This window comes from Oratosquilla oratoria, chromosome 15, assembly GCF_046742065.1.
Source record: "Oratosquilla oratoria isolate Oo_2021 chromosome 15, ASM4674206v1, whole genome shotgun sequence".
NCBI classification, from domain to species: domain Eukaryota; kingdom Metazoa; phylum Arthropoda; class Malacostraca; order Stomatopoda; family Squillidae; genus Oratosquilla; species Oratosquilla oratoria.
The window spans coordinates 32,252,609-32,277,071 of record NC_134791.1 but is presented as its reverse complement, the minus strand read 5'-3'; the positions used below and the strand labels follow the sequence as shown (position 1 = coordinate 32,277,071).

The following is a 24,463-nucleotide window of genomic DNA, read 5'->3' as shown; positions in this document are numbered from 1 at the left end:
GGAGTTTGCCGAGAGAGACTGTGGTTGGGACTGGCGCCTGCGTATGATCGAAGCGACTCCTCCCTCCCCGGGTGTATGCTCCTAATTGATGATGATGTGTATAAATGTCTGTTTGTGTCCGACGAGTGCAACTAAATAAGGTATTCATTGTGATACACTAATAAAACCTTTGCGCGCGCGCGTGTTTGTGTGTGTGTGTGTGCATATACGTGTGTATGTGCGTGCATATGCGTGTGTGTGTGTGCGTACATACCCAAGAGTGTGTGCGTGCATATTCGTGTGTGTGCGTGCATATGCGTGTGTGTGCATGCATATGCGTGTGTGTGTGTGTGCGTGCATATGTGTGTGTGCACGTGCGTGCATATGCGTGTGTGTGATTCACCATGGTCTTGGATTACGTGTTGCGCTCGTGACCGACAGCTATTTCCCTCCCGGGGGAGAGCTCAGAGCTCATATATGACCGATCTATGGGAAATGATGTGACCTTACACCCACACACACCCAACTCCCCGCCCACGAGAATTGGAGTAACAACCCGGAATGCAGCAATACTGAAATTATTTTAGACCTGGGCGGGATTCGAACCCGGACCACCGTAATGGCAGCCGGGAAATTTACCAACTGCGCCACGAGTCGCGCGCGCGCGCGCGCGTGTGTGTGTGTGTGTGTGTGTGTGTGTGTGCGCGCGCGCATATGGAGTGTGTGCGTCGTGCATGTGTGTGTGTGTGTGTGCATGTGTGTGTGTGTGTGTGTGTGTGTGTGTGTGTGTGTGTGTGTGTGTGTGTGTGTGTGTGTGTGTGTGTGTGTGTGTGTGTGTGTGCGTCGTGCATGTGTATGTGTGTGTGTGTATGCATGTGTGTGTGTGTGTGTATATATGTGTGCATGTGTGTGTGTGTGTGTGTGTGCGCGCGCGTGAATGAATGTGTGTGTGCGCATATGCGTGGATGTGTGTGTGCATATGCGAGTGTGTGTATGTGTGCGCGCGTGTGTGTGTGTGTGTGTGTGTGTGTGTGTGTGTGTGTGTGTGTGTGTGTGTGTGTGTGTGTGTGTGTGTGTGTGTGTGTGTGTGTGTGTGTGTGTGTGTTGTACTTGTAAGAATAATTGGAAAGTTATTAAGAATAATTTGGTGCTCCTAATAAGTCATGCAACATTCCTCCTTCGCTACCGTAGCGACCACGCCACAAAGCGATTCACTAGATGCAGGCTGACAGCTGATTGGCCGCTGAGACGAGCCGCGGACAACGCCGCTGATTGGCTACTTGGACGAGAACGCCTTGCCGTCCTTAGTCGCTACTCTAACATTCGCCACTGTCAGGGACACGCAGGTACGGCGGCCCATCATGTCACGAAGCGATCACTGATTGCCCGATGGGACTGCCGTGAGATCCCGGAGCTCACTATATAAGCCAGACGGTCACCCTGGTAAGGCCATTTTGGTTTGTAAGGATGTGGAGAAGGCATTCGATACTGTCTGGCATGAAGGCCTTAAGTGCAAATTGTTCCACAACTTCGAGTTTGCCCTGCCGTTCACATGGTTGCTCTGCAACTATCTGGACGACAGGACAATAAGAATAAAGTGGCGGGGTTGTCTGTTCCGACCTTTTGTGCCGAAGGCTGGAGTACCGCAAGGGTCAGTCCTTTCCCCCACTCTGTACAATCTATGTACGAATGACTTGCTAGAGCCGGCCTACTCACACAATCGAGCTCTTACTCTTTCGTATGCGGATGACATTAATCACAGTAGCAGACATAAAACGCTGTAGGGAGCGTTACACGTAATGCAAAACATACTAGACGCGCATGGGAGCAACAGTAACGCATTAAGACCAACGCGTCGAAATGCAAAGCTGTACACTTCCGCTGCAAGCATACAAACAGAGCAATTACGAACACTCCTCTTAGAATAAACAACACAAACGTCCCAGTGAAAGACCATTTCTGTGTGCTGGGTAGCACACTGGATAGTGGCCTTACCTGGACCCCACACTTCCGCAGACAGGAAGCAAGGGCTGTGTTGGGAAGACTAAAACGCTTCAAAACCGCAACACTGTCCACCAAACGTCTATTGTACCTAGCCTTAGTCAGACCAATTCTGTGAAAGTCCCCGGGGATTGAGCCAGCTGACATGTCCCACTAATAACTACGACCATCAAAAGGTTCAGAATACCGCAGTCAAATTCATCCCGGGTTCACGATGGAACGACTTCAGAACCGCTGAGTCGCTTTACCGAGATTCTAACACCCGTCCACTCAACCAACACAAACAGAAACTTCACATGAGACACCTAGAAAGACTGCACCCCAAACACAAACACCTGAGACCCATCCTACCTAAGCCACACCGTACAGACTATTTGTCAACTGCGCCTCTCCCACGGGTGGTGTACACGAAAAATCGTGTATAGCCGGGCATATTTACAATGTATACTTTTACACGCATTACCCGGTCTCGCACACCTAGCGCACTCGGGCCTCGTGTTCATTGATTGCTGCGAGATAGACAGGTTTTGTGCGTTTACTGACTTAGTGCCGACGCGCGCGTGCCCAATGTTGCTGGGACCCTTTTAAGTTACATGTTAGATGAATGTCCTGGCATTGCGTTGTTGAATAATGGGAATCCGAGGCACGTGCAAGGTAGACGACTTGATCTGACTTTGGCGACGGCAACTCTGTGCCCTCAGGTAATCTGGGAGATGCATCCTAATGTAACCAGTTATCACTTCGGTGTCTTTGTGCACACAAGGGATGCACCACCCATACCATCTATACTACCTGTTCCCAGATGGAAAACTGCTCTGGCAAACTGGCCGACCTTCGAGAGATCTATTGAAGAATGGGCAGCTTCATACGTTCCACCATAGGACATGGATACGTTAGAATCTGATTTTTCTGCGACCCTTCAAGAGGCTGCCAGCAGAGCCATCCCGAAATCTGGCCAGTCCACCAGGGAACATAAGAACAGCTGGTTTTATACCCCTGAGGTGAGGGAAGCCAACCATCGGGTCAACATGCTCAGGCGTGTTCTCCGAAGGCGCCGGACTCAGACTAACTTGGCCAACTTGCGCGCTGCAGTTCATGACGCGCAGCCACGGCTGTAGATGCCAAGCGAGCAAAGTTCTTGGAATGGTGTGAGGGCTTTAACGCTCACGTCTCCCTAGCAGAACTGTGGTCCAAGCTCCGTAGAGCTACCGGCAGGACTCGACCGCGACGCACTGATCATGCCCCTGATGTCGAGAGGCAGCGGCTGGTGCGAGAGTTTGCTTCTCGTTCCAGTAGCAACTCACTCCCGCAGTGTGTTCAAGACACACTGCAGATACCTACAGGGGGTGCGGTACCTCGGAACTGAGGATATGATGAGTCGATCGGATGAGACTAATGTTAGCTTTACGCTCATGGAGCTACGGGCCACACATAGGACCAGTTTAGATACAGCACCTGGAGAGGGTCTTGTCACCTATTCCATGCTCACCCACCTTGAACCGGCGGGTTATGAAGCTCTTCTTACGGTCATAAACGCATCTTGGAAGACTGGCACACTGCCAGCCTGGAAGACGGCAATCATAATACCGATTCCAAAGCCCAAAGAGCCCGGTGTCTATCGTCCCATCAGCCTGACAAGCTGTATAGGGAAGACAGTGGAGAAGGTGGTGCTAAACAGGCTGCTGTGGAAACTGGGTCCCATTCATGAGCATGTACATGCTTACTGCAGGGGGATTGGGCCATTGGCACAACAAACAGTTTAGCAACACTCCTCAGTGCTGTCAGTGGCAGCCCGTCCATCGTGGTCTTTTTGGACTTGGAAAAGGCGTTTAAGCTGGCCAGTCCAGTGGTGATATTAAACACTCTTGCTCGCAAGGGTGTAAAAGGCAAGCTGCTTTCTTGAATTGCTGTCTATCTTAGTCATAGATCTGCGAAAGTAATATTTCAGGGTCACATATCGGAGGCCAGAATGCTGGAGAATGGCACTCCACAGGGAGGGGTCCTCAACCCCCCTGTGTTCAATATGATCATCTCCAACATTCTGGAACTACCTCTCCTGAATGGGTGCAAGATTGTCTCTTGTGCAGACGACCTTGCTCTCATAATTACTGGGAAGCGACAGTGTTTTCGCAGAGCCCAGCGCTGCTTAAACACTGTAGCGACCGAATGTTGCCCCTTTAAAATCGAAAGCCATGGCAATAGGTCTCTGGAGTGAGGGGAGCACTTCAACATCCAAGGCCTTGAGCAGGACTGGGTCCATCAGTTTCAGTACCTGGGGTTCTGGATTGATATGAGGCTCACCTTTGAGAAGGAACTATCCTATCTCAAGGAGAGGCAGAAGGCTAACCAGTCATGAGAGCACTGATAGGGAAGGCACGGTGCCACACACCAAGTCCTTCGTACGTTCTACGTCCAAGCGGTCCGCAGTTTGGTGGACTACGCTGTCCCAGCTCTCATAACTGTGGTGAATGCTGCGCTTGGAGAACTGGACCCTCGCCAGAATGTCGCAGCGAGGATTATCTTGGGGGCTCAACCTTGGACCAAGACTGTTAGCCTCCAGATGGAGGCTTCATTGCCTTCAATAACATTACCGATCAGAAGGCTGGAGGTTGACTTTCTTGGCAAGATAGTCCAGAGCCCCAGGATAACTGAGCTGAGTCAGAGCGTTGCGATAGCTCTGGGACGGGTGGATACCCTTATCCACCGTGGTACCTGGATACCTCAAGCGGCTAGACTCCTGGACTCCTTTGGGCTCACCAGTGCTTTCCTTGAGAAAGGGACTCTCCTCACCCGAAGTTCAAATCCCCACCTCCATGGCTATCTGTACCTGCAGCTTTCGTTGTTGCTAATCTTTCCAGTAAGAAGAAGCTATGTGACCAGGAAAGAGTACGAGCGTAGGCCTGACAGGGCACCCGCACACTATCGAGACCTGGGATGGCGGTCTATTATACGGATGGTTCCGTGGACCCCAACAAGCCTCGTAATGCAGGGGTGGGGGTGGGGGCTGCCTTCATGGTGGATGGTTTGACCTTTGTTAGGAGAGTATCTGACCATGCGTCCACTCTTCAAGCCGAGGCCATAGGGGTCCAGGGAGCGTTAGAGCATGCTCTAATAACTGGATCTGGTCCTGTGGTGGTCTACACGGACTCAGTCTCTGTTAGGCAGCTTGAACTTTACACAACTCAACGACAATGTACGCCTACTGACCTCCATCCTAGCACTCCTGCTGAAGCTCCACCAGCAAGGCAGGAGTGTTACGCTCAACTGGGTGCCAAGCCATGTAGGCGGAGGCGGAGCGCCAAAGACCCGAAGTCGATGTTGTCGTCCCTCTCAGCAAAAACCAATTGCGCCAGTGCACCAGGGCTCTAACCCAGGTACAACGGTTCCTCCAGCATAGACTGGAGGCAGAAGTGTCAGAGAGAGCGAAGTGATACAAAGCAGTCGCTGACTATGAACCCCTTGCACTTTCTCGCCCTAGGCTTAGAAAAGTTGAGGCTGCTCTTCTAGCTGAGGCTGGAGGACCGTTGTTTCTGGCAAGTCAAAAACAGCTCGACGCCAGAAGAAAGATGTCATCATTGTCACCACCCAGATGCTACCCTACACCACTATCTTCAACATTGCCCCGCAACTGAATTTCTGAGGAGAAGGCCCTTGACAACATTTGAGGGTTTTGTGCGTCGACTCTGCAGCCATTTAAGCCAGTGCGAACTGCGTCGGCTGGTGGAGTGTCAGCCCCCCTCTAAATTTTCTAATATATATAACTATACCTTGCTAATGTACCATTGTTAGTATTAGAAAGGGTGCATTCAACAGGATGTGCATACATATTCTTCATGTATACATCATTCATGGGATCACTCATTGCTGAGTATGATTCTCTACACCAACTAACATCACAAAGTGAGATTATGACTGGTGTGTGCGCAGGTGGCTGATGAGGCCCAAGATCTAAGAATATAAGGTCTAACCACTTCCGACCGAATTTCGAGGGAGTTGGCGCAGCGGGCCCGTGAACGTCACCTGGCTGTTCAAAGTGGGTTTAGCGGGTCCTATAGCTGTCAGTTGAAGCTGGTCCGTCGTTCGAAAATGACGTCGCCTTCGCTCGCACTGCTCCACTCAATTAGTTATATTCTGACAAATATTAGATAAAATATATATATAAAATATTATAGTTCATGTCTATATATGAATATATATATATGATATATAATATGATATATATAATATATAAAATATTATAGTTCCTGTCTTCCTTGGCGTTTCACAGTTTTCTTCAGTGTATCACAAAGAGAAAATGGACGCATCCAAAAGACGTCAGAAGGTGCGCAGAACTGCTCCAGCGGTTAGACCTGTTTACTTAGACCTTGATGAGGCCAATACGTGAGCTACACATACGATGACAGTGAGGACAGATATGGTGATGAGTATAGGGTTGGTTTGTTGTTGTCCGCTGCTCTGAGCGTTCTTTATGACGTGTTCTCTTCTCTTCTTGTTTTGCCGTTCTCCTGGCTTCTAGACGCTGAACTTCATACGTAATCACCCTTCAAACGGGTTCATCCTAAAAGCCCTTGGGAATTCATCTTCCCAATTTTCAAACAATAAACAACACAATAAAGCAGAACGGATTGACCACGTAGTCTGCCTGAGTAGCGTTTGCTACACTACTGAGGGAACTAAAGATGAATAAAAGCTGGGTGGTTACAGCAAGTTAAAAAAAAATTGCAGAGACGTCATAGTGCTTCGCTTCTGTCTTAGCTGATTTCTTTCTACGGTCGTTTTATTAGAGATCTCATCTTGCATTGACCTAACTGTAGTGTACAGGAAAGGAGCAACGTTCGACCCGTTTCCTATTATCCAGTTATCATACCTCGCCTCAAAACTCGTACATTTGCAACTTCTTTATCTTTGATTCCCAATTATTTAGATTGGAATTCCTGAATTGTTCCAGCTTGGGATTCTTCTAAGCTATTTTAACTGTTTATGCACCCATATTGAAAACTATTCCTTCACATCTTTTAGACACGCAGGGTACCTTAATTTGTTTTCATGACCTCTTAGAACCCTCCTATACTTAATCAGTAGATCTTTTCTGTCAACGTAGTCTATCACCTTTAGTAACCTGTATTTATTTGACACCTAATCACCTTTTAGTTTACTATGTATGCATGCATATATATATATATATATATATATATATATATATATATATATATGTGTGTGTGTGTGTGTGTGCTTGTGTTGATATATATATATATATATATATATATATATATATATATATATATATATATATATATATATATATATATAAGATGTAAGCGGAATAGGAAACACAGGAGTCTTAGTCTTGAGTTTATTGCTGACTAGTTTCGCAGGTATGCTTTTTCAAAGGAATAGGTTTACAAACGGGCTGTGGGCATTATATACATGGGGTGGACCTCACCACCTCCCCGAGTTACCATAGTTGGTAACGAGTGTGAACATCACAGTGGCTAACGTAACAATGAAGATTTTTTTTTTTTTTTTTTTTTTTTTTTTTTACAATTAAATATGATAAATAAGACTCCCGTGTTTCCTATTCCGCTTACATCAACCTGTCAGAATGTCTCAACAATATATATGTATATATATATATATATATATATATATATATGTATAGGTTATGATATATATATATAAACACATACACACACACACACACGAATTGTTAAAACAACGTTATCGAACAAGCAAACAGGGACCGTGAAAACACAATTTGGTAACATTCGTGCCAAAGATACAAGATCGTATATTTTTATTGTATGAAAACGTAATTTTTTTTCTACGATATAAAATTTGATTATGTTATTTCTTTATTCATTTAATTCATTAATGCACACATTCACACGTTTGTATAATGAAGAGGTGAAATCTAGCCAATTTTCGTTGGTGCTTTATACTTTCTCTACAACTCTGAATTCCATACCATATGCGAGTTGATTTCTAAGCCATTAATGTTTGGCTTCCATATGTGGTGATATATTTTTAAATATTTTATCAAAACGATTTTTTTGAAACTATGTAATATCCCCTCACTAGCAAAAAAAAAAAAAAAAAATGAAATTATAGTATTAACTGATTTCTGATTTTTAATCCTTGGTTTCAACCACCCTCATATAAACATGGACGAATACTAATAAAGTTATGTACAAAGTAAACAATTATTAGGATGAGTGGTATATTCAACAGCAAACACTATGTGGAGAATATTATGACTTCCGATAGATTTCCCATCCCTTTTGATACGAAATGTTGTCGATGTAAATTAATCTAGATGACCGTCCCATTGAGTTAATTCTGGGGTCATTTGTGTGAACTGTAAAACTTTCAGCAACAACAAAACTACATACCTGTGATCAGCAGGGACTCGTCGAATCCTGGAAAGTACAATGGCATCACAAAGCATCATTTATCTTTGCGAATATATAATCATTTCAATCATTCAGGTTTGTTTGGATATTTCATGTAACTGTCAAGTTATAACTTACCGTGACCTTGGGGCCACTTGATGGTTTTCTTTGTCTATGTTTGGGTTAGTGACAGTGATGTATGCGACGACTTCGGGCGTGGTATGGGGGTTATGTATGGGAATGGGGAGAAGGATAAAGGTATGTATTGAGGGGAGTGGCTCTCTCATAGAATCCCCTCACTGGCTTAACACACGCTTCGTCGCATAAACACTTCACACGATAGGGTATATATGAGGTCTGTAATTGGGGTTAATTTTCATATCACTCCCTGTTCACGAATCACGAACACTTTTGGACAGTTTCATCTCTTGTCTTGGACTTGGCCTGCCTTATAGGAGCCCCTCTTGGCGCCGAACGCCTAGTGACCTTTGACCTCTCGTTGCCAAAGGTCTATGGGAGGTACAATTTCACCTTAACTGAAGTGAAAATGTTGCACGATACATATATTATAGAATCCCTATACATGGGAACTAGAGATGGGTAATGCACCAGGACCAATATTCAAGACGGAAGAGTCACCAAGTGGTAAATAAAAAGATTTATAATGAAAATGTTATGTCGGTAACTCAACTTCCCTGAGAGGGGGTAGTCAACCAGCTTGGTGTAATTGCGGCGTCGAGTCCTTTACATAATGTTTTATATAATGTTTTCGTATATATAAACAAAAATGATAGGCCACTCTATCTAAAAGGAAAAATAAAGTTATATAATTCTAATGCATAATTTCATATACCAGGCATTCTAAAATACAAATTTCATACAGCTTGATATACTTAATTGCTATATTTCAATCCTAACCCTAATTCTACAGCTATCAGTTCACTAAATCAACTGAGGCCGTAACCACAGATCCCTATATTAATTTGTAATATTAGCTTATTTACTCTACAGAATGCCTCTGTCGGGATGTATTCCCGACATAACTGTACTAAATATGTGCAAAAATCAACACAATCATTCCACATGAACTTCGACACAAATATTTGATAATTACTCACACGGCATGATAACTAGAAGAGAACTCGAATCTTGGTATGAATGTAGTAGGTCACAGAACGCCATCTAGATTGGAACAGCAAAAACAAAACAAAAACAATAACAACAACAACAAAGAAACTTCAACATCAGCTTGTAATTCTTTTATAATGTAGCAGTTCGTAGAACTCTGTCTAGATTGGAACAGCAAAAAAAATAAACGATAAAGAAACTTGAATATCGGGTCGTCGTACTTCTTTTGTGATGCAGCAGTTCGCAGAACGCTATCTATATTGGAACAGCAAATAAAAACAACAACAACAAGGAAATTTAGATATTGGTATATCGTATTTCTTTTGTAATGTAGCAGTTCGCAGACGCTATTTAGATTAGAACAGAAAAAGGAATAACAAATTTCATATTCATAGAAAATAAAAATATTTAAGGGGTAACTATACAAATTTTGGCATTTTTCTCTTCCTTTCTGGTTTTCCTCCGAAATGTCCCTCTCCACAGCCTGGGAAATTTAGCATAAGCCAGATTTCCTGTGAAGGAGAATTGTAGACTCAAATAATTTTCCCTCCGCTGGACCAAATTCCTTTTTTAATGACTGTCTACTCTTTTTACTTCAAATTAACTCAAGGATAATATTCCTTCCTCTGGTCTCTACCCCCGTGAATGGCCGAATTAAGTTCATTTTCTCTAATCGAATCTGCCTTTTTGTAGAAGGCCTATTTTCACAGCATTTTGCATCATGACAATGATCCAATAATCAAAATTGTAAAAAACAATGAATGACAAGTTAATTTACAATGAAAAGTTATGTTAGGTTGTTTGCAACAAATACACTGGTTTTCATTTGCCCGCGTATTTCGTCACTTATGACAAGTCAAGTGTTTTAATCTATCTTTGTACATTTTATGTGAAGAACACTCCTACATATTCTAAGACGGATCAAACATTCTATAATTTTTTAATCATCTTGTCGTCCAGGAGGTGATGATATTTTTTTTTTCTACATTTGTTAATAAACATTATGTTTCGTTTGACGCAGCCCAAAGAGATTTCTCTCCGTCTTCTCTTTTTCTACATGAGAGGACAGAGAGGGGGGATCGCCGATTAAATGAAGCAGCCTTGCTGTGGGTGTGCTGTGTCTTGCTGCATTGCTTCTGACCCAGGGTAGTGAGCGAGATGCAGGGATGACCTCTCATCCAAGAGAAGACAAGAGGGAGGGAGTAATAGTGAATGAGAGTGGAGAATGTGGGAATGAAATGGGATGGGAGTAGATTTATGCCTTTTACTTTGGCTACCTCCCTTGTAAGGGGGAAAAATCCCTTGGTATATGTATGCATGTATTCATGTATGTATGTATGTATGTATGTATGTATGTATGTACGTATGTATGTATGTATGTATGCATGTATGTATGTATGTATGTATGTATGCATGTATGTATGTACGTATGTATGTATGTATGTACGTATGTATGTATGCATGTATGTATGTATGTATATCTTTATTTGCCCGAGCACATTCAGTGTTGGTGTCCAGAGACTCGTGCTTGGAGCATATCCGGGTTGTCTCTGTCCAGCAGGGGACAGAGCCCCTGGCCCGGGCGCCCCTGGTCACTTTGGGAGCAGGACGAGACGACGCCGCCGGCACTACTTGAGGAGTTCTTCGGTTCCCCATTTCCTCGAGGTCGCAGCGAAGTCGGTCGGGAACGCCGCAGCCGAGAACATGAGAAGAGCGACCGGAAGACTCCGGGACACAGGATCTTCGCCGGATTCCGATGACTCTGGATTGTTCGTTCTTCGAAGCGGAATCCATCGGTGCGGCCCGACCAACTGCGACCCAGAAAAAGAAAAAGAAAAAAACGGCTCGCCGTGAAAAAATATAAAACAATAGTATACAAAAAGGCTATGCCGGGACAAACAAAATGAATGAATAAAAAAAAATATATATATATAAAAAAGCATCCGGATAAAATCACCTGGCAACTGCATTTGGAAAAAAAAAGACCCCCACCGTTTTTCGGATTCAGGAAGTTCGCAAGTCAACATTTTTTCTTCTTTTTACCAAAACTCTGCAGCCCCAGTCTCCCCTCACAGTGCGTCATTTTCATCTTAACACCTTCAACACATGTACCGACGTCAGACAATTTAATTTTTTTTTTTTTTTTTTTTTTTTACGTCGGCATCAGTTTGACCAAAACCTCCACCAGGTTTCTCGCTCTCGTTGGCGAATCGGTCTCAAGTTCCCCATGACGTCACACGACTCCATGACGTCACACTTGGACCACGTGACTCCATGACGGCACACTTGGACCACGTGACTCCATGACGTCACACTTGGATCACGTGACTCCATGACGTCACATGGCCATGCAAGACATTGATCGATACGCGTAATATCAATGGTTTGATTTATGAGTTTTTGGCCGACGGCCAGGCACTGGGACCAAAATGATCATTCAGCGCCTTTAATAATATCAATGGGAGACAGCTTTTACCCCGTAACTCTTCCGCAAAATTGGCCGTCGTCACCTCAGTGGGGCCAAGTTCAAAATGGTCTCTGGAAGCAAGGGTACCCACATGCCGAATTGTATGCACCTACCACCAAAACTCTGGCCGTGGGATGGACGCACACACACACGGTACAACCGGCTCGACGGTACAGTGCTACCGTTCTCGACCGCTGGTTCAGCTATCCGAGTTCCCGTACCATACAGGATGAAAAAAAATCAGTATCTCTGCACTGCAAGCCGGCACTCTAACTCTGGTAGGGCATGTGTATAAGATCACAACATGACCCATAGATCAGGCCATGTATGAGCTCTGAGCTTTTATCCGGGAGGGTAATTACCTGTCGATCACTTCGTGACTGAAGACCGTGGGGAATCACACACACACACGCACACAAAATACTTGAGGGATGCCAAGAAATGTTTTTCCTTCTAGATCCATCGAATTGTGAAATGACCTGGATAAAGATATAGTCCAGTGAAACAAATCAAATGGATCTAGTCAGGTTTGACTTGTGGGAACAGACGGGGTCTCACGAGTGTAGCTCTTTTCTTCCATACTACTCTATTACTACTACTCTGGAGATACAGGCTAATAGGCATCCTGCCTTATCCAAACGCAATCTGAAAAGCCTCACCAAAATTTCCTGAGACCCTCACACGGGAAGTCGTACTGTTGTACAGGGTCTGAACGAGTCTTATCAGATTGGATGGGATTCCAAGGAGGGCCAAGACTTTCCAAAATATTTCTCTATGGATACAATTGTACGCCTGCTTGAAATCTACAAATACCATATGAAAATCCTGAGCGTACTCCCATCTCTTTTCCAGTACTTGGCGGAACATGAAGATGTGCTCTGATGTTGCTCTGTTAGGCCTGAACCCAGCTTGGTACTCGCCTAACAAGGGTTCAGTGTATGGTAGGAGCCGTTTGTATATCACCCTGGCAATGATTTTGTAGACTGCAAATAAAAAATAAAAACACGCACAGATGAATACGCGAATGATTACAACAAGGTTTGTTCCAGAGGCTTGAGGGACAGAGAATGTCTATTGACAATTATAAAGTGAATTCACCAATGCTGACCATATTGGAATAATGCTGAAACAAATATCCTAGAAAATTTAGAAAGAAGCCTTGGTTAATGCTGAAGACAGGGTTGTGGTTATTGATTACAGAAGTGTTGACAGTATCATTAGCATCAATATTACAGCAGGTGGAAAAATTCCTACTGTATGACACGTTTTCCAACGGGTAACAAACTCACTCGAGTAAAAAAAATATATATTTTTTCTTCATTTCAAATAGGAATGTCGTAGGTATATTCTTATAATAACTTTCGAAGAATTTTCCATCCCTTCACTGCGACGACTTGTCAGACGACATTCTCTACAGATCTGATTTTGATTTCACTTAAGTTCAAACGACTTTGGGACAGGGCGTCGTTGTACAGACACCGAGATATCGCCCTTTACCGGCTCTATATATTTAATTCTTGAAACGCTAGACGAATTCATGAAGTTGAAGTGTCAACTTCCTGTGTAGATTAATACAACCTATGCCCATTATTATTATTATTATTATTATTATTATTATTATTATTATTATTATTATTATTATTATTATTATTATTATTATTATTATTATTATTCTACTTATTCATTTTATTTGTTTATTTATTTTAGTTACTTTTTTGCATCGTCTGGGAGGTGGGGGTAACTGCGCTAGGAATATGGCTTTGGAATCAATAGTGGTCATCCATACAAGTTTGTACACTGTTGTATTACATCTTAATCACAAATCGTAAGTTATTATAAAAAGAGTACGACGGCAAACGGGTCCCGAGTGTACGACTATATTGTATCCATGAACATATATGACACATGGAAAGAATGAGTGAAGAAAGACTAGTAAAAGAGGTATGGAAGGCAGATGTGGAGGGAGTGAACATGAGGGGACGTCCTAGGATGAGGTGGATGGATGGGGTGAAGGGGGCTTTGGGGAAGAGGGGAATGTCTGTTGAGGAAGGAAGGGAGAGGACGGAAGACAGAGGTGAGTGGAGAATGGTTGTATATGGATGATGTTGTGACTGCATGAGGAGGAATGGGCGGGGTGGGTGGGGGGGGTAGTATGTGTGAGTAAATTTTGACGCAGCCCGAAGGGATTTCTCCCCGTCCTCGCCTTATATGCAAAGGGGGACGGAGAGGGGGGGTCGCCGATTAAATGAAGCGGCCTTGCTGTGGATGTACTGTGTCTTGCGACACTGCTTCTGACCCAGGGCGGTGGGCAGGGTGCAGGGATGACCCGTCATCCAGGAGGTGCTCAGATGAGAGGAAGGGTGGGAGGGGTGTGGAGTGTATTTAGGGATGAAATGGGTGGGAGTGTTTTTATGCCTTTCCCTTTTTGGTTACCTCCCTTGGAAGGGGGAAAAAAGCCTTGGTATATGTATGTATGTATTATTTTTTTTAATCAATTTATGGTTTGGGAGCATTAATGGTGGCGATACTAACCTAATCTAACCATTAATGCTCCTAAATCATAAAATGAGTAATAAAATATATATACCATGACCTAAGTGACGTAGCACAGTGACGGCGGAACACTTCGAACTTTTATCGATTATTGTGTGTGGGTGAGGGGGATGAATTCTACATTTGATCCTTACTTTGAGAGCAATGATTACGCTTCGTGATTTTACAAGCTATTTATAAAACATCACACACGCGCGCGCGTGCACGCACACGCAAACATACACAGACACACACACACAGGCATACACAAAATGCATTTATGTATGTATGTATGTATGTACGAGTATGTATCGTACGCATGTATATGTATGTACGGTATGCATGTATGCATGGATGGTGTTCATATATATATGTATGGTATGTATGTATGTATGTATGTATGGTATGCATCCGTATGCATGTGTATCTTTTCTTCCCTGAGCACATTCAGTGTCGGTGTCCAGAGACTCGTGCTTGGAGCAAATCCGGGTCGTCTCTCTGTCCTGCTCCCCTGGTCACTTTGGGAGCAGGACGAGACGACGCCGCCGGCACCGCTTGAGGAGCTATTACGTACCCAGGGTCCTCGAGGTCGCAGCGAAGTCGGTCGGGAACGCCGCCGCCAAGAACCTGAGAAGAACGACCGGAAGACTCCAGGGGCACAGGATCTTCGCCGAGACTACGATGACTGGATCGTCCGTCTTTCGAAGAGGAACCCGTCGGTGCGGCCCGACCCAGAAAAAAAATGGATTGCCAGAAGAAATAAAAATAAAATAAAACGATAGTATACAAAAAGGCTTTGCCGGAAAAAAAATCTGGATAAAATCACCTGGCGACTGCACTTGAAAAAATAATAATAAAAAAGACGATTCCCACCGTTTTTCGGGTTCAGGACAATTGGCAAACAGTTTTTTTTTAATGATCAAAACACTGCAGCCCCAGTCTCCCCTCACCGTACGTCATTTTACCACCTTCCATCACATGCACAAACTTCGTTAGACAATTTCATTTTTTTTTTTTTTTTTTTACGGAGGCATCATTTAGACCAAAACCACCACCAGGTTTCACGCTCTCGTTGGCGACTCGGTCTCATCAGGTTCCCCATGACGTTACACGTAGGTCACATGACTCCATGACGTCACACTTGGATCACGTGACTTCATGACGTCACACTTGGATCACGTGACTCCATGACGTCACACTTGGATCACGTGACTCCATGACGTCACACTTGGATCACGTGACTCCATGACGTCACACGGCCATGCAGGACATTGATCGATACGCGTAATATCAATGGGAGACAGCTTTTGCCCTGTAACCCTTCCGCAAAATTGGCCGTCGTCACCTCAGTGGGGCCAAGTTCAAAATGGTCTCTGGAAGCAAGGGTACCCACATGCCGAATTGTATGCACCTACCACCAAAACTCTGGCCGTGGGATGGACGCACACACACACGGTACAACCGGCTCGACGGTACAGTGCTACCGTTCTCGACCGCTGGTTCAGCTATCCGAGTTCCCGTACCATACAGGATGAAAAAAAATCAGTATCTCTGCACTGCGACCCGGCAGTCTAACTCTGGTAGGGCGTGTGTGTAAGATCACAGCATGACCCATAGATCAGGCCATATGTGAGCTCTGAGCTTTTATCCGGGAGGGAAATTACCTGTCGATCACTAGCCCAATAGGTGACTGAAGACCTTGGGGAATCACACACACACACACAAAGTACCTGAAGAATGTCAAGATATGTTTTTCCTTGTAGATCCATCGAAATGTGAAATGACCCGGATAAAGTTATAGTCCAGTGAAACAACTCAAATGAATCTAAAGTTAGGTTTGACCGGCGGAAACAGACGGAGTCTCACAAGTGTAGTTCTTTTCTTAAAAAAGAAAAAAAAAAAAAAAAAAAAAAAAAAGTTGGCCTACGCAAATGATTACAAGCGTAGTTCCAGAGGCTTGAGGGACCCATACACAGTATATCTATCGACAATTATAAAGTAAATTCACAAATGCTGACCATGTTGGAATGATACTAAAACAAATATCCTAGAAAATGTAGAGAGAAACCTTGGTTGATACTGAAGTCAGGGGTGAGGTGGCGGTCATTAATAACAGAAGTATTGACATTATCATTAGCATTAACACTACAGCAGAGGGAAAAATTCCTACTGTATGACACGTTTTCCAACGGGTAACAAACTCACTCGAGTAAAAGATTATACAGGTAAACGTCGACTTACGATGGCATTAGGTTTCGATAGAGCCATCGTAAGACGATCTCATCGTAAGTCGATCCCCACTCTGTTCCGTGGTCACTGTACCTAGCCTACCTGTATATTAACCACCAGAGATACTGAATATAGCCTATTAAACATGTACAGTAGTTTATTTAATTATTTTTATCCTTTTTACCATATTCAAACACTATAATATGTATTTTCAGTACGGGACTTAAATCTCGCGGGCAGCAGCCAATGCCAGCCGTACGACGTGACGTAATAATACTCGCATCATAAAATATAGTCACCGCTTATATTGATCGTTCTCTCTTTCACCCGCGAATTTTGAAAACCACAGAGAATGAATCATTTGAGAGAATGTAAAAACACAGGGGCGACTACAATAAATATAATCAAGACGCCGATATGGCAGTGTCGCGAATCCACTTGCTCCTCATGACGCATACGTGTGCGGCACCGTATGGAAGGGGTTAACCCCTTCCATACGGTGCCGCACACGTAGGCGTCATGAGGAGCAAGTGGATTCGCGACGCTGCCATATCGGCGTCTTGATTATATTTATTGTAGTCGCCCCTGTGTTTTTACATTCTCTCAAATGTGCCCTAAATCCCATTCTCTGTGGTTTTCAAAATTCGCGGGTGAAAGAGAGAACGATCGATATAAGCGGTGACTATATTTTATGATGCGAGTATTATTACGTCACGTCGTACGGCTGGCATTGGCTGCTGCCCGCGAGATTTAAGTCCCGTACTGAAAATACATATTATAGTGTTTGAATATGGTAAAAAGGATAAAAATAATTAAATAAACTACTGTACATGTTTAATAGGCTATATTCAGTATCTCTGGTGGTTAATATACAGGTAGGCTAGGTACAGTGACCACGGAACAGAGTGGGGATCGACTTACGATGAGATCGTCTTACGATGGCTCTATCGAAACCTAATGCCATCGTAAGTCGACGTTTACCTTGTATATATTTTCTTAATTTCAAATAGGAACGTCGTAGATATATTCTTATAATAACTTTCGAAGAATTTTTCATCCCTTCTCTGCGACTACTTTGTCAGACGACATTCTCTACAGATTTGATTTTGATCTCACGCACGTTCAAACTACTTTGGGGAAGGGCGTCGTCGCACAGAGACCGTGATGCCGCACTTTACCGGCTCTATATATTTAATTCTTGAGACGCCAGACGAACACACGCAGTTGAAGTATCAACTTCCTGTGTGGAGTAATACAACCTATGCCCATGCTAACACAATACCTCTGCAGGCACGCAGGCGGAAAAGATAAATTTGAAAAACCTGCATTCAATGCCTCTCGGTTCTCACCAGATGCTTCCAACGTTCAGGGAATTTCCCGGTACAACCCGGATCTTCATGTATTTTTTTCCTGATTCCCCTGATGCTTGGGCTGTCCCACTCCCCGAATGTCTTTGGGTACAATGGCCGTAGTTTTCTTTCTTGTTACCTGTGCTTGGAGCTTCTTCATTAAAGAGAATGATGGGTTGTCTCCGATCATTTTATTTCTGATTTAGTACATTTTTGTCGCCATCAGTGGGATGGATATCCCACTGTATTCCTTGGTAAGTGTTCAGGCACCTTTCGTTATATTTAGGCTAAAAAAAATGGTAAAACATGAGTGATAACATTCATCTGACATATTCTTTTGTGTATTACATTGTGTGCCGAAGTGTAATGATAATATGCTCATAATTACAAACCAAACACTCATGCATGCACCTAGTAAGTTCTGTGATGTTGTTGAAATGGGTATATTTACCAAAGAAGCGGAAAACACGCAACAAATACAAACGCATTGAGCATGATCAAATTTTTCCTGTTATTTCAACATCTGGTTTAATCGCCCTTTTTGTTGCACCATTTCTATTGCCAAAGAGGAACATGAAGTCCATGCCAACCCTATACGTCGTAGATAGTCTCTGCACTTTCCTTTTGTATCCAAGAGTATGTGCAAGTGGGAAGACCAAGAGGAAAACCTCGAATGAGGTGGATTGATAGCGTGAGGGAGGAGGAGGTGGGGAAGAGAAATAGTGACATTCCTGATAACTGGATGGAACTTGGACACAACAGAAGATGGAGAGGCTTGATGTCGGCGGATATGCATGTGCAAGAGGTCCAATATTCACCGGAGTAGGCATCCAAAAGTACATACTTCTTATATGGGATATGTTTGTGTACACACACACACACACACATATGTATATATATATATATATATATATATATATATATATATATATGCGTGTGTGTGTGTGTTTGAGTAGCGCAGAAAGATATTTTCCTTAAGGTATATTGAATTATATGCGACAGCAAATTGTGCTCTGTCAGTATTCGATGAAGATTTTCAAGTGTTCTGAATATATCTCTAGTATGGAGAGGCAAAGAAATAACTAAGATACCAGTAGAAGCAATCTAATTGGTGGAACATGATACAAGACGTTTCGCTAATGACATTTAGATTTTCAATTGTAACAGACATAGAGAAAGTAAGGTTATATAGGTAGAAAGTAAACACTGGGAGAGGGTACATATAAATACTGGGAGAAATCACATAGAAGTGACCGTTACTGTGGCCTAGAACTGGGAGAAGGTATATGTGGACACTGGGAAAAGGAACATATAAACACTAGGAGAGGGTAACGATGAAACTGGGAGAGGATTACAGCAGGTGACCATATGTGCATTCTCCCAGTGTTTACTTTCTACGTTTATGTCCATACTTTCTCTGTATGTGTTACACCCATTAGGTTCCTTCTACCGGTAACTTAGTATTTTCTTTGCCTCTCCATGATAGAGACATCTTCGAAAGACTTGAAAATCTCCATGGAAAACTCATCAGAGCACAATTTGCTGTCGCATATAATTCAATATGCCTTAAGGAAAACATACACACATACAACATACATATACTGTATATATATAAATATATATATATATATATAAATATGTATATATACACACACACACATATATATATATATAAATATATATACACACACACACACACACACACACACACACACACACATATATATATATATATATATATATATATATATATATATATATATATGTGTGTGTGTGTGTGTTTCTTGCTGTGGGGGTACATATAAGATCATGCAAATGCACATAGCTCTGTAGAATTAAATATACAGTACTTCATGTTGTATTCTAATACAACATGAACAAAGACATGAAAAAGGGACGACATGATTAAACTGATTCAAAAGTTTAACTGAAAAGTTGAAGTGCCTGCTCTGTTCCAGGGTCGTGGGTTGCACTAGTTTGTTTACTTTCTACAATTAACCTAAAGCATTGACAACGAATGATCGCACGTGTTGAATAAACTATCTTACCGTAGTCCAAATGGGGATTAAAAGAATTTAACAATTTGTGTCGGAGAGGTATTGTGCATGTATCCTTTCAGGGGATCGCGAGGATCAATACTGTATAGGTCTGTGCTCAAAATGACATCAATGATTGGTGGTTTGGAAGAGAATGAGAATGGGGATCAAAGTCAAGGCACTTACCCCTTCCGCTCGCCACCCTAGTAGCAGTAATAATAGAAATAGTAGTAGTAGGATAGAAACGCTGATCATTGGCTACAAAAAATAAATAGATAAATAAATAAATAAAAACATTGTTACCACCCATGCAAACCCCACCGGAATAAGAAAGAAAGGGAAATTTAGATGTCATACTCCCCGCATAAGATGTTAAATAAATCACAACCTTAGAAGGGTGATTTTTTATATTGAGTGTGTGGCTACGACACCCTGGGAATTCCCTTCTGTTCGTGCAACCCATTCTGAGCACTTCCGGATGATTTTGACCTTCATTGCTCGTGGAAACGAGCTGTAAAAAGATTAAATATATATGCTGTCTATATATATATATATATATATATATATATATATATATATATATATGTATATGTATATACATACATATATGTATATGTGTGTGTGTATATATATATATATATATATATATATATATATATATACATATATATATATATATAATAATAATAATAATAATAATAATAATAATAATAATAATAACTACCAAGCATAATGGGGTGACGTGTTTCTTTTTCTTTTCTTTTTTTCTTTCTTTCTCTCTTTATTTATTTATTTACTTTATTTATTTATTTAGCTATTTATTTTATTTATTTATTTATCTATCTATTTGATTATTCCTTTCTTCCTTTCTCTCTTTCTTCATTTCTTTTTTCTCGCATTCTTTCTTCCTTCCTTTTTTCTTTCTTTTTCTCTTTCTTTTTTCATCTTTCTTCTTTTCGTCTTCCATCCTTTTCATTTTACTTGTTCTCATGTGTAATTAGATTTTCATTTTTCTTTTGTTCTGTTATGGGATAGAAGCGAACAACAATCCAAATTGTAGGTTCCAGTTTCGTATGTAACTCCAGGCTAGTGTATGTTGGATGGCGAGTACAAAAACTGGATTCAATTATTGTGTTTAGGAGACTGGAACTGCGCAATATACTGTGAGCAAATAGATATGCAGTTATTAAGTTATTTAGATATTATTTATTCCGTTAATTGAAGTATTGGTATACAATGTAGATTATGTCATCATTCTCCCCATTTGTTTCCCCATCTTCCCTTGAAATAATCAAGAAGTTTGCACAAATGTAAACAGAAAACAAGTCGTCGGATGATAAGATAGTCGAATGCATTTACATTACATCTCCAACTTTCGATTTCATATACATAGTCAAATGTACTTGATTCTTGTAAAAATAAGTTGAATATCAAGTGTTAGGTTACCAAAGTGATGTAAAGGCCATCTGAACTGGAGTGGAATATTTCAAGTGCGATTTGCGGTGAACGCTAAGTATAGCAAAATATAGTTCCGGGGTAGCTAATATCATAATACTGAGTTTATCACACCCATGCCTTTTCGTGCTTTGGAAAAAGTGACCTTTTTCTAATCGTGTATCCTGCAGTCTTTCATTCTTTCACTTTCACGAAACATTAACTGACATTGTTGCAAACTGCATGAATAAGAAATACACACATTCACAAGTGAATATTGATATTTCAACGCTACGCATCAAAAACCATTTATTATTGAAGGAAATATAGCGAAGCTTCTTTCTGTATCCGTGTTTAACTAAGCTGAACAAACATTTCGTTCCTCATACCGAGGTCTTCTGCAGAGAAAAATAAGATGAAATATGTAAACAAACACCAAAACGTTCAAACAAAACAAACAGATGGGATCCTTATACATTCGAGCTGAGTTTTCAGTAAGAGTTGAGGAACATGAGGCATTTCTTGCTAGCATGCTACTTGCTTTTGCTACTTCGTTGAGTAAAGGCGACTTCGGTTACGATCTTTTGTTTTTCGAATTTCCAAACGTCAAACTACTCTTGTGTCATATATTGAGAAGCTGAATGACGAACTAAGAGAAGCTAAACTCATACGAATATTACACACATTGTTGAAAAGTTTTTACGGAAGTCTAGAAGATCATAACCGGAGTCGTTTCTGTCTAAACTAAATAGCAAAAGAAGTCGCATGCTTCCCTAGTGTGCCGTCACCTTTGGAGTTGCAGTCCCAAGAAATTCAACGAAGTCATCATCATTATTAAACTTTGTGCGCGGATGCATGACGACATCAAATGTTTCATCTGGTTCAATGGCGTGCATGTCACTCGCTCGCCCCGAGTTTGTGATTAATCTAGTCTTCCGCAGTTCTAACATAGAGTCGTTTTCTTAAATCAAATATCGTGGTACGACAACGCACACCGAACGGCCCTCTGCTCTGAGGCAATGGAAGCCATATTTGTTTACGATTGCTTTGATTTATCTAATTTTTTTAATTCATTTTTACTTATCTATCTACTTGTTTATTCAATTACTCATTTATCAATTTACATTTTTTGTTATTAATTTATTTTTGTTTATCTATTTTTTTGTTTATTTATTTATCTATTTATTCACCCATTTAATAATTGAGCTATTACTTAATCATATATATATATATATATATATATATATATATATACACACACACACACATATATATATATATATATATATATTATTCATTTGTTCATTTATCTATTTATTCATTTACTTGTTTATTAATTAATTCGTTTATTCATTTATTCATTTACTCATTTATTCATTTACTCATTTATTAATTTATTCGTTTATTCGTTTATTCATTTATGCTTTTATTCATTTGTTCATTATTCATTTATTAATTCATTCTTGTATTCATCTATTAATTTATTAATTGATTCTTTTATTCATTTATGCTTTTATTCATTTATTCGTTTATTCATTTATTCATTTTACTTAAAATTATTTAGCGTTTAAGACTGACACATACCTCGCCCACGCTCCTGGGAAGTCCAATTGTTTGAAAGCCCTGTGTGGTTTGACGCCTTTATCACAAAAGAAACGTTTTCTTTTTCTAAGTTATTATAAACATATTTTCTTTTTCCAGCTTAAGAGAAACATCCTTTCATGTCTTATCAAAAGCTACGTGATTTTCAAGTTTTCAAATGACTATTGTATGCTCCTTCAGGGGCCCTCATGTAATAATTATTCAGACAATATCGACATTATTAAAACTTTTATTATGACAACCATGACTTCTTTTGTACTTTCAATATATTAACCAGCGATTCTGCATATCCATACAGGATTATTTCAACCCCGTATGTATAGTCACTATAATTAAAGACGATTCAAGCCTCTTAAAAATCTTTATTGTGCAAGTCAAGAGCTCCTCAAACCATGATGTCTTGATTCACTGAATCTGGTTCCGTATGTGTGGTCCTGTTGAGCAAGATCCTTGACGCTGTTTTCACTCAAGCTTCCCTCCCATAGTCGATTCACTTCCTGACGCTAACAGTGGGCTGTGTTTTCGAAATACGATTGATTAGTCGTTCAAAGTGTTTACTTTTAACTTGAGGTTATTTCTTCACTCTTTGTATTTGTCGTGACACTTCAGCAATAGAGATGGGTAAAGTTGGTAAGGTCTACTTCATATTAGTAAGTTTCAGTGATCTAGTATTCATTTACCTAGTTTGTAGGCACTAGCTAATACACTACAGTAATCCCCGTCGACGCAAGGCTCTGTCTGCATGAGCATCATGCAGTGTCTGCAGCCACAAACGAGAATATTGTTCTCATTGACAAACTCACCGCTTTTGCCTTCAGGCAAATGCAGTGAGTTCTTCAAAGGCAATGAGAGACACCGTCATAGAGAACAAATATCTCGTTTATCTGCACAGAGTGCATGATGTCCATGCAGACGGGGCTTTAGAAGGCACTTGGCTATAACTAAAGCTGTTGTCTTTAGCCTGTGTGTTCGGATATCCTTAGCAAGTGATAGTTAACGGTATCTGGGGGGGGGGGTCAAAACTGGGTCCACCCAGTTACGAAGACTTGCAAGAAAAGTGGGTGATAAATGACTAGAACAATGGGTTATAATTATGTCCATTGTTTTAGAGGTATCGTAGTAGCCTCAAATTATTCATAAAGCGGAAGTCTTTGCACTATGAAAATGCATAATCATGACCTTATGTAGTAAAAACAAAACAAAAAAGTATATATAAAAATGTCCTTATACACCACAAAAGGTTTTTTGTTTTTATATTCAGGTCAACAAAATGACTCTAAAATAGTTCGCAGTGGGGGGTTCCAAGGTACCTTTCAT

The 24,463-nt window shown here is 41.4% G+C and overlaps 1 protein-coding gene across 1 annotated transcript in view; it reads right to left on the bottom strand.

Annotated features, from left to right (window-relative positions):
• The window catches only part of Balat (Beta-alanine transporter), a 78,718-nt gene extending 70,330 nt beyond the window's left edge, over positions 1–8,388 (bottom strand). Inside the window, exon 1 of the mRNA XM_076198763.1 lies at positions 8,370–8,388. The gene's annotated coding sequence lies outside the window, so the exon portion shown is untranslated. The remainder of the gene's footprint in view (positions 1–8,369) is intronic.
• Between the last annotated feature and the right edge of the window lie 16,075 nt (positions 8,389–24,463).